This window comes from Eschrichtius robustus, chromosome 2 (genome assembly GCF_028021215.1).
Source record: "Eschrichtius robustus isolate mEscRob2 chromosome 2, mEscRob2.pri, whole genome shotgun sequence".
Taxonomy (NCBI): Eukaryota; Metazoa; Chordata; class Mammalia; order Artiodactyla; family Eschrichtiidae; genus Eschrichtius; species Eschrichtius robustus.
Window position 1 is genome coordinate 1019353 of NC_090825.1, and position 8860 is coordinate 1028212.

Genomic DNA, 8860 nt, shown 5'->3' on the forward strand with positions numbered 1-8860 from the left:
ACTGCCCTTGGGGCGGGGACGTCGCCCCTTCAGCTGCGGGACCTGTTCTGCTGGGAGGGCAGGGCCCCAGGTGAGCCCGCCCAGGCTGGCTGTCCTGCCTGGTTGGAGAATCACATGTAAGACCCCGGGGCCTCGCGCTGGGGCTGCACTGAGTAGGGCTTTCGATGAACTGGGCGGACCCTGAGCGGCAGAGTCTGGGGGCCCTGCCGAGGGCGCTGAGCAGGCGGCGGGGGCCGTGAGGTTGTTCCCAGACCTGTCTGTGTCGGACGCTGCCCCCCCACCGCCCACCACCGGGAAAGCTCCTGAAGGTTTATGCCCCTCCCTCCAGTAGCACCGTCATTTCTCTGTAACCATGATTATCAACCCTCGAACGCATAAGATAGACCGGACCGCGGATCTTTCCGTCTGCTGGCTCTTCGACTTCAGGCTTCCTCGACTTGACCACCGGTTCCTGGCCATTGAGCACGTGAAAAGCCAGTGTCCAGCGCTTTCTTCCCTGGAGCTCAGACCGGCAGCTCTGCCCCTAGTCCTGGCACTCTGGCCAGATGCTGTCTTTGTCTGGTCTTTTTCCCTCCTCCTTCAGATGCTGGGCTTGATCTGCAGGTCCGGGCTTGGCGTCCAGGACACACAGGCCCACGAGGACCACCTGCATCCCCAGCCAGAGCACGCACAGCTCCTGCGGTCCCCCCAGGGCCTGGCGACCTCCCCGGCATCAGCGCATTGAGGTGGGTCTGCCCCCATGGAAACCAGCACCCTCGCCAAGTGGCGGACACCTCCGTCCAGGAGCCCTTCCTGACTTCCCCCACTCCTGGAAGCCTCTGGGGCGGGGGGAGCTGCCATCTCTCCACCCTCCCTGCCCAGCGCCCTCCCTCCTGGAGAGGCAGACCCTCTGGGAGTGGGTCTAAGCATTTTAGTTCCTTGTCCAGGGCCACAGCCAGGTCACAAGGGCACAAGGAACGTCATCACACCCACGCTGTCCACAGGTGGCTGATTCACTCTTGTTCCCAACACCTGGGGTGCTAGTCTGAGGACCCCACCGTTCTCTTCCTTTGAGCTTTTTAGAAAGCCCGTGCTGTCTGGGGGTGGACGTCCCTCTGGCCACCTCTACTCAAGTGCAGCAGGGAAGGGGGGCACCCAGAGCAGACCCAGTCCCTCCGGCTGCATCCGAGCCAGCTGTCTCTGAGTCACCGGCCTAGGGGTGACCCACCATCCCCTAAGCTCAGGTCGGCAGCTTCAGTCCCAGCAGAAGACAAATGTGAAATACTGTACGTCAAGACTTGGAGAAGTAATTTCTGAGACAAGATTGAGTTTTTAAAGATTATAGTTTGGAAAACTCTGGTGCATCTAGTGTTTTCACCGTTTCAGATTGCAGCGTTTTGTTCTACCTGTGAAATACCATTGGTGCTCCACTTTCATGGTTATTTTAACCAGGAGCTTCTTCTATGTGAGATACAATTCGTATTTTATGGCAAGACTGGAAGAATTTAAACATATAAAATTTACTCTGCCCTTTGACCTCCCCTGTCCCCCAACGGTGCATCGTGTGTCTGCATTAGGGATGACCACACCTCCCCATCGGCAGACATAAAACATTTACTCTGCCCTTTGACCTCCCCTGTCCCCCAACGGTGCATCGTGTGTCTGCATTAGGGATGACCACACCTCCCCATCGGCAGACATACCTGCCCGTCCACGAAGAGCAACATTCTCCCAGCAGCAACAAGACAACTCCTTAAAGACAACCTTCCTTCTTGATCTTATAAGGGGCCACAGTGACGCTTAGCTCTAGACTGTGTAAACTGTCAATAATACATCACTTAACGCACAGCCCTCTGTCTCAAAAAACTTAAATAACTGTGCCTGGGCTTCTAACGGGTGGAACAATTTTTGGAGCTTTCTGAGAGGCTGTTCTTGGGTTATAAGCCTCAGTCTGGCTCGAATAAAATTTTTCATTTCTTTCTTAGGTCGACTGATTAATTTTTTTTGTCACCATCTATAACATAATAATAACAACCATAGTGATGGTAACAACAAACTGTGTTGGAGTTTGCAAAGTGTTGTATAAATTACCTTGGCGACCCGGCAGGGGCGGATGGGGGGGTTATCAGCTGTTTCACAGGTGAGGGTGCTTGATTCACAGGAGAGAAAACCTCCCAATGGCTTGGAGCTGGGGCTTAAGTGGGCATCGCATTGTGCTCAGGGGTGGCTGTGGCCTGGCCCATCTCCTGGTCTCTTTGTCTGTTTCAGAAATATTCCTTAAGCCAACTTTCCCCATAAGGTGAATTACAGAATCAAAACAGTGCTTGGAATATCTAAGCCTTCGAAGAAATTTCTAAAAGGGGATAGAAAGTGGAAAGTTTTATCTGAATTCCCCTAAAACATGTAGATGTTAGAGATAAGACTTTAAGACAATCTCTAGCAAATTAAGGTTAAAAGTTCTGTGAAAGAATAAAGATTCTCCAGGAAACAATCATGCCTGGAATATACCTCACAAGGTCTGGCAGTTGCCATCTTTTTTTTTTTTTTTGGCCTCACGGCAAGCGGGATGTTAGTTCCTCGACCAGGGACTGAACCGTGGCCCCTGCAGCGGAAGCGCAGAGTCCTAACCAGCGCACTGCCAGGGAATTGCCAAAAGATTTTTCTTTTAGTCGCCATCCTTAAGGAAAAAGGGTGTCTCCTCAGCAGGCGGGATTCCCTTGCCGCTTCAGGCGCTCCCAGCAGAGCCCTGTTTGGGCCTCTCTGGCTTTCGCTATAGTGACAGTGCGATTCTGAAGGTGGGTTGCAGTCATGGCTTTCCCCAGCACCCACAGGCTGCTGTGACCCATCTCTGCTGCTCCCTTGGATGAGGCAGGGCAGTGTGTGGACTCGTGGCCGTCTCACTGCCCGTTCTTGGGTGGCCCTTTGGCCGAAAGGTGACACACTGTGTGCCAAGCCCCACGTCCCCTCGTCTCTCGCTGGCAGGGCCATGGAGGCCGGAGTGAGATTTCATCCTCAAAAGTCCCCTTGGGGTTCACGGTCAGGTAGTAACTATCTACGGAATACCCACGGGACACCAGGCGCTGGGCTGGTTCCAATAGGTGTGCTCCTGGCTGTGTCACTGCAGCCCTCGGAAGAGGGTGTCTGCTCCAGGGCCTGCCTGGTGGGCCCGCTGCTGACCTCTTGTCCCCCTCCTGGCTGCCTTTGTGCTAAGCGATGCTCACCTACCCCCCCACCCCCAGAGGCGTATACTGGACATCGGGGGAGCCCCAGGCGCAGGACGGTCCCGGAGGAGAGAGGAATAAAGGCCAGGCAACCACACCGGCCCTCACCATCCCGGTTCTGTGCTCTCGGATACACTTGCTCACTGAAGTCCGTCTGGGGCTCCAGATCCACGCTCGTGGACGAGCCAGCGTGGTCCCGCCTCGTGGTGCCAGCCCCGGCCCGAGAGGCGACACTGCTTCCTGTGTCAGCTCCGCTGTGACACGTGGCTTTCTCGAGGTCTATGAAAAGTTGTCATTTTTGCATTTTTGTGCTTTTTTTTTTTTTTTTTGGTGATTTTGCTGCTTAAAATGCCCTCAAGCCCAGTCCGGAAGGACTGTGCTTCGGGAGAAAGGGCCTGGGAGAGAAGCTCTGTCAGGGGCGGAGTTACGTGCTCGTGGCTGAAGGTCCGTGTCAATGCAGCAACAGTAGATATCCGGTAAGGTGTCCCTCAGCAGAAACACACACGAGACAGGGTTAGGTATTGACCCATTGAGGGAAATGTGACCTGAGGCCCACGGGAGCCCAGCCCTGCGTCCCCAGGAGCAAAGACTCAGGACTCGCCAACTCAGTGTTTGGGTGTCTCTGTAGAACAGTTACCACGTATGGAGAACCAGCTGTACTCTATTGGAAGGAAAGAATGATTTTTTAAAAAGAAACAATGTTTCCTTCAACCGTAAACCCGCTGGGATGATTAAGTTGAGCATCGGTTTCTAAAGAAGAGAAAACACGAGTCTTCCTTAGCCGGCTGCGCCTGGCTCTGACCTGGGCCTCCCACGCGGTGTCGGGAGCCCCTCTGATGTGACGAGCAGACCACCCCCACCAGCGACTTGCACTTCAGGGCCACACGGGCACTCGGAAAACTCTGCTTTTCCGTGACATATTCGCAGCTGCTCCTTTTTCCTGACAGCCCTGAGGATCAGAGCCACCTGATGCTGAATTACACACCAGTGTGTTGCCAAACCAGGGAGGGGCAGACGGTGAGATGGTGGATGGTGGTCCACACTGGAGAAGCCTGGGCGGGGAGGAGCCATCAGGAGACCAGCATTAGAGTCCCTCAAATCACTCCCCAGAAAGCCCGCATCAGATCGGTGCAAGTAGGTACCCGGAGGGGAAGAACCAGAGGGTGCCAGCTAGAGCCTCAGAGACGCAGGGCGGCTCCATCCCACTGGGTCATCACAGTGGTCCCTGGAGGCATCTCCAGCTCCTGCTCCTGCCGCCACCAGCATGTTGTCCAGACAGAAGCCAGAACTACCTGTGAAATGTCACTCTGTGTGACAGCTGAGTTTATGGGTCAACTTAACTGCATCACTGAGTGTCTAGATATTTGGTCAAACTTTATTCTGGGTGCTTCTGGATGAGAACAGCCTTTGAGTCCATGTACTCAGTAAAGCAGATGGCTCTCCCCAGGGTGGGCCTCTTCCACTCAGCCAAGGGCTGTACCTGGCCTACCCACCTGGCTCGTACTTACTTTTTCCCTGTTTTTCTTGCCGACCAAGATGTTCATTCCAGGATGGCAGGGACATGGTGTGTACCTAGAATAGTGCCCGGCTCAGAGTAAGGAAAGCCACACCTGTAGAATAGTTTTATTGAAGATAAAGAATGGTTCAGACAGGCCAGCTGTGTATGACTGATGACCATTGTGAGTGACACTAAAACTTCACTCTTGGGGGGGTGACTGGGGACCTGGTTTTAACGACTGAAGAGTCTGAATTAGAGGTTCTCTCTAAAGAAACACAGGCGAATTTCATCACATTAAAGAACAGCTGGCAAACAAATCAGTAACTAAGTGTTTCCAAGAAGAATTCCTGCCAGTGGGTGATGGATAAATAAACTATGGTCCATCCAGACAATGGAGTACTATTCAGTGCTTAAAAGAAATGAGCTATCGATCCATGAAAAGACATGGACAAACCTTAAATGCATGTTATTAAGTGAGAAAAGCCAATCGGAGAACGCTACAGATTGTATGATTCCAACTCTATGACATTCTGGAAAAGACAATATATGCAGACAGTAAAAAGATCAGTGGTTGCCAGGGTTTGGTGGGAGGGATAAACAGGTGGAGCACAGGGGATTTTCAGGGCAGGGAAACTACTCTGTATGATTTTATAATTCTGGATACATGTCATTATACATTCGTCTAAACCCATAGAATGTACAGCACCAAGACTGAACCACAATGTGAACTATGGACTTCAGTTAATCATAATGTATTAGTGTTGGCTCATCAAGTGTAACAAATGTACCACATCAATGCAAGATATTAGAAATAAGGAAAACTGCAGGTCAGGGGAGAGGAGGTGCATGAGAACTCTCTGCACTCGCTGTTCAATTTTTCTGCAAACTTAAAAGTGTTCTAAAAAATAAAGTCTATGAATTATTTAAAAATCTGTTGTCTTTTTATATATTAGCAAAAACAATTAAAAAAAGTTTTTAAATATTTAGAACTGCACTAAAAAATCAAGAAAAACTCTAATCAAATATGCTCAAAACCTTTTACAAAATATCTACACAATATTATTCAGAAAAAAAGTGTTGAATCCTAAAGAATAGAGCGATGTACCATGTTCATGAATTGGATGCCTCATATTTGAAGATGTTAATTCCCTCCAAGGTGACTTATAGATTCACCATAATCTGATCAAGATCTCAGCAGATTGTGTATGTGTGTGTGGACATTGAAAACACATTTCTGAAAAATATATTGAAATACTAAGAGTCCGTAATAGACATAATCTTGAGGAAGAACAAAGTTGCAGAACTACCGCTCTTGGATGGGGGACTTATTTTAAAGTTACATGGACATCCCTGGTGGTGCAGTGGTTAAGAATCCACCTGCCAGTGCAGGGGACATGGGTTCAATCCCTGGTCCAGGAAGATCCCACATCCCACGGAGCAACTAAGCCTGAGAGCCACAACTACTGAGCCCACGCACCACAACTACTGAAGCCTGCGTGCCTAGAGCCTGTGCTCCACAACAAGAGAAGCCTTGTCACTGCAACAAAGCGTAGCCCCCGCTCGCCACAACTAGAGAAAGCCTATGTGCAACAACGAACACCCAACGCAGCCAAAAATAAATAAATAAATAAACAAATAAATAAAACTAAATAAAGTTACAGTCAGTAACACAGTGTGGGACTCTAGAAAGAAAAATAGACCAACAGGACAAGTAGGACCTCCAGAAACAAACACACATGGGGACATTTCACTTACGCCAAAATTCAGAATTTCTGCCCCACACCAGGACGGCTAAAATGCAGAAGACAGAAACGTAAGTGATGGCATCAGGGTGGAGCCGCTGGAGCTGGAGGCACGTGGGACGTCACTGAAGTTGCACGTGGGAACACGCGATGCCACGCCCAGCAGGTACCCAACAAAAACGTGTACACTACGTTCACCAAAACACACGAGTGTGAACGTTCACGGCCCCAAACTGGGCACAACTCCAGTGCCCGTTAACAACACAGTGGACGAATAAATGGGGGGTGGGGTGAGCACAGCAGAGTCCAGCAAGCCAGGATGATAAATGAACTGCAAACACACTCCACACTGGGACGGATCTCAGCACGGTTGTTGGAAGCCAGGCGAGAGCCTGCGTCCGGCTTCTGCTGAGAGGGCAGATTTCAAAACTGGGCAACGCTACCCGGTGGCGTCGGGGTGGGGACGGGGTCCCTGAAGGGCCGGGCGGTGGCTGGACGGAGGGGAATGTGAGTGTGCTGGTGTCGCGTTCTGGGTGTGCTGCTATGGCCACATGATGTGTGCATTATACAGTAGTCTACTTGATGGTCACATGTCATAAAAGTTTTCTAGAAAAGATAGTAATGCTATATAAACAGTTGCACGTAAATGCACTCATACCACCTAAACAAGCATTTCAAAACCAGCCATTACTTTAAACCACCGTGCTTTCAAAGGGCTCTCGGTGAAAGCAAAGCTGTTTCAATTGATTGCCTTGTTTGCTAAGCACTGAATCAATATTTTCTCTTGGCTCGGACCGGCTCCCCACGTGCCAAGGGCAGGCGGGTTGAAGAGGTTGCGGCTGGCAGACACCTTCTCCCACGCGACACCCGGGACAGGGTTTGCCCCCACGGGGAGCGGGCGAGGGCGTGAGGCCGGCCTGCAGTGCCTGGCCCAGGGCAGCCTCTGGGAATTTTGGTAGCTTCACCAGCATTTTCTTCAGAGCGCAAATCACCCAGAGTTCCTAAAAACCTTCCTCTTATTTTCTTTTTTTAAAATCTGATGCTTAATTTTTAAAAAAAACTTATTTTTAAACACTCCTCTCCTTCTCTGGGCCTCTTGCTCATTGGGGACATTGAATAGTGTCCCCAGGTCGCATGGCCCTGGGGCAGGACTCCAGGCCAGGCGGGCAAAATATGCAGGGAGAACGTCTTCCCTGGTTTTCAGCTTTCGGTTATAACTAGACACTCGGGGCGGGTTCGCAGGACAAACCGGCATGCACGTGGTCCTGCCCAGGTGATACAGACCCACGTCCAGCTGCCATCCCTCGGGAGCGGGGAGAACGTCCTGCTGACATCTTGGCTGGAGAGAAAGGAGGAGTCGAGCCGTAAACTCACAGTACAGTTGTTTTGGCGACGGTTTAGTGAAACAGCTGGCGTGCCCGCTTGTGAGCACTGCCCAGTGAGAGCAAACATGCGTCTTTCAGAAGCCTGGCTGGGGAGCCACCTGAGACCACGGGGCGCCCTGCACTGAGCGCTTGCTTCAGCTGCTCCCTGGGGGCTCGGGCACCTTCGGTCACTGTGAGCAATCTTCACCATCAAAACCCACACCTGCCTCTGCGCTGGCCCCGATTTCCCACCAGACGTGGTCCTCGGTCCACGGAACAGACGGTCCCGGCTTCGGCCACCAACTCAGTGTCAGACCCGCTCCCGCTGAATCCCAGGGGTCGTGGGCCCTGCTGGTGATGGTGGTAACAAGCAGGTCCAGCCCTGGACAGCAGCAGGCCAGGCCTCAGGCCCGGGTCCCGCCGTCAGGGCTCGTTCTGGCCCCTGGACTCCCTTATAAGTCAACAACCCATCAGTGATCTGCTCTGTTGAGCAGATGAACCTGTTTGAATTTGTGAACTCTCTCGTGTCAATTTAACAAAATTATCAAGTTGTCCTGCCTTGAAATACACATGGGAACACGGAAGGGGACCAGCCTTCTTTCTGCTTCAATGAGGAGATAAATACTGGGCACGGATGCTGGGTGCTGGCCCGGGAATGAGTGATGAAAACAGAAGAAGCTTTCTTAGGGCTTCAGGTTTTCTTCCAGATCAGGAGGCTGAAGCCCACCCGTCCACTTCCACCCTCCGCATGCAAGGTGACTGGGGCGCTGCCCTGGGGCGCTCTGATCCGAGGCTCACCCGCCGGAGCCGGGAGGGGCACGACCCTGTGTGCGATCTCCGCAGAGCCACGTGGGTGGGAGCAGCCCCTCGTCTTGGTTCCTTCCCACCTGGGTTGACACGACCTTGTCCATCCGCTGATCCCACGTGGGGCCCTGTGGCCCTTTAAACACCCCCGTGACCCTTTAAAATGAAACCCCCCCCAATGCCCGTCACTCCACTGACCATGTGGCCACACACAGGCCTGAGCTTGACGGACGTGCGGCCGGGTCCTCAGCT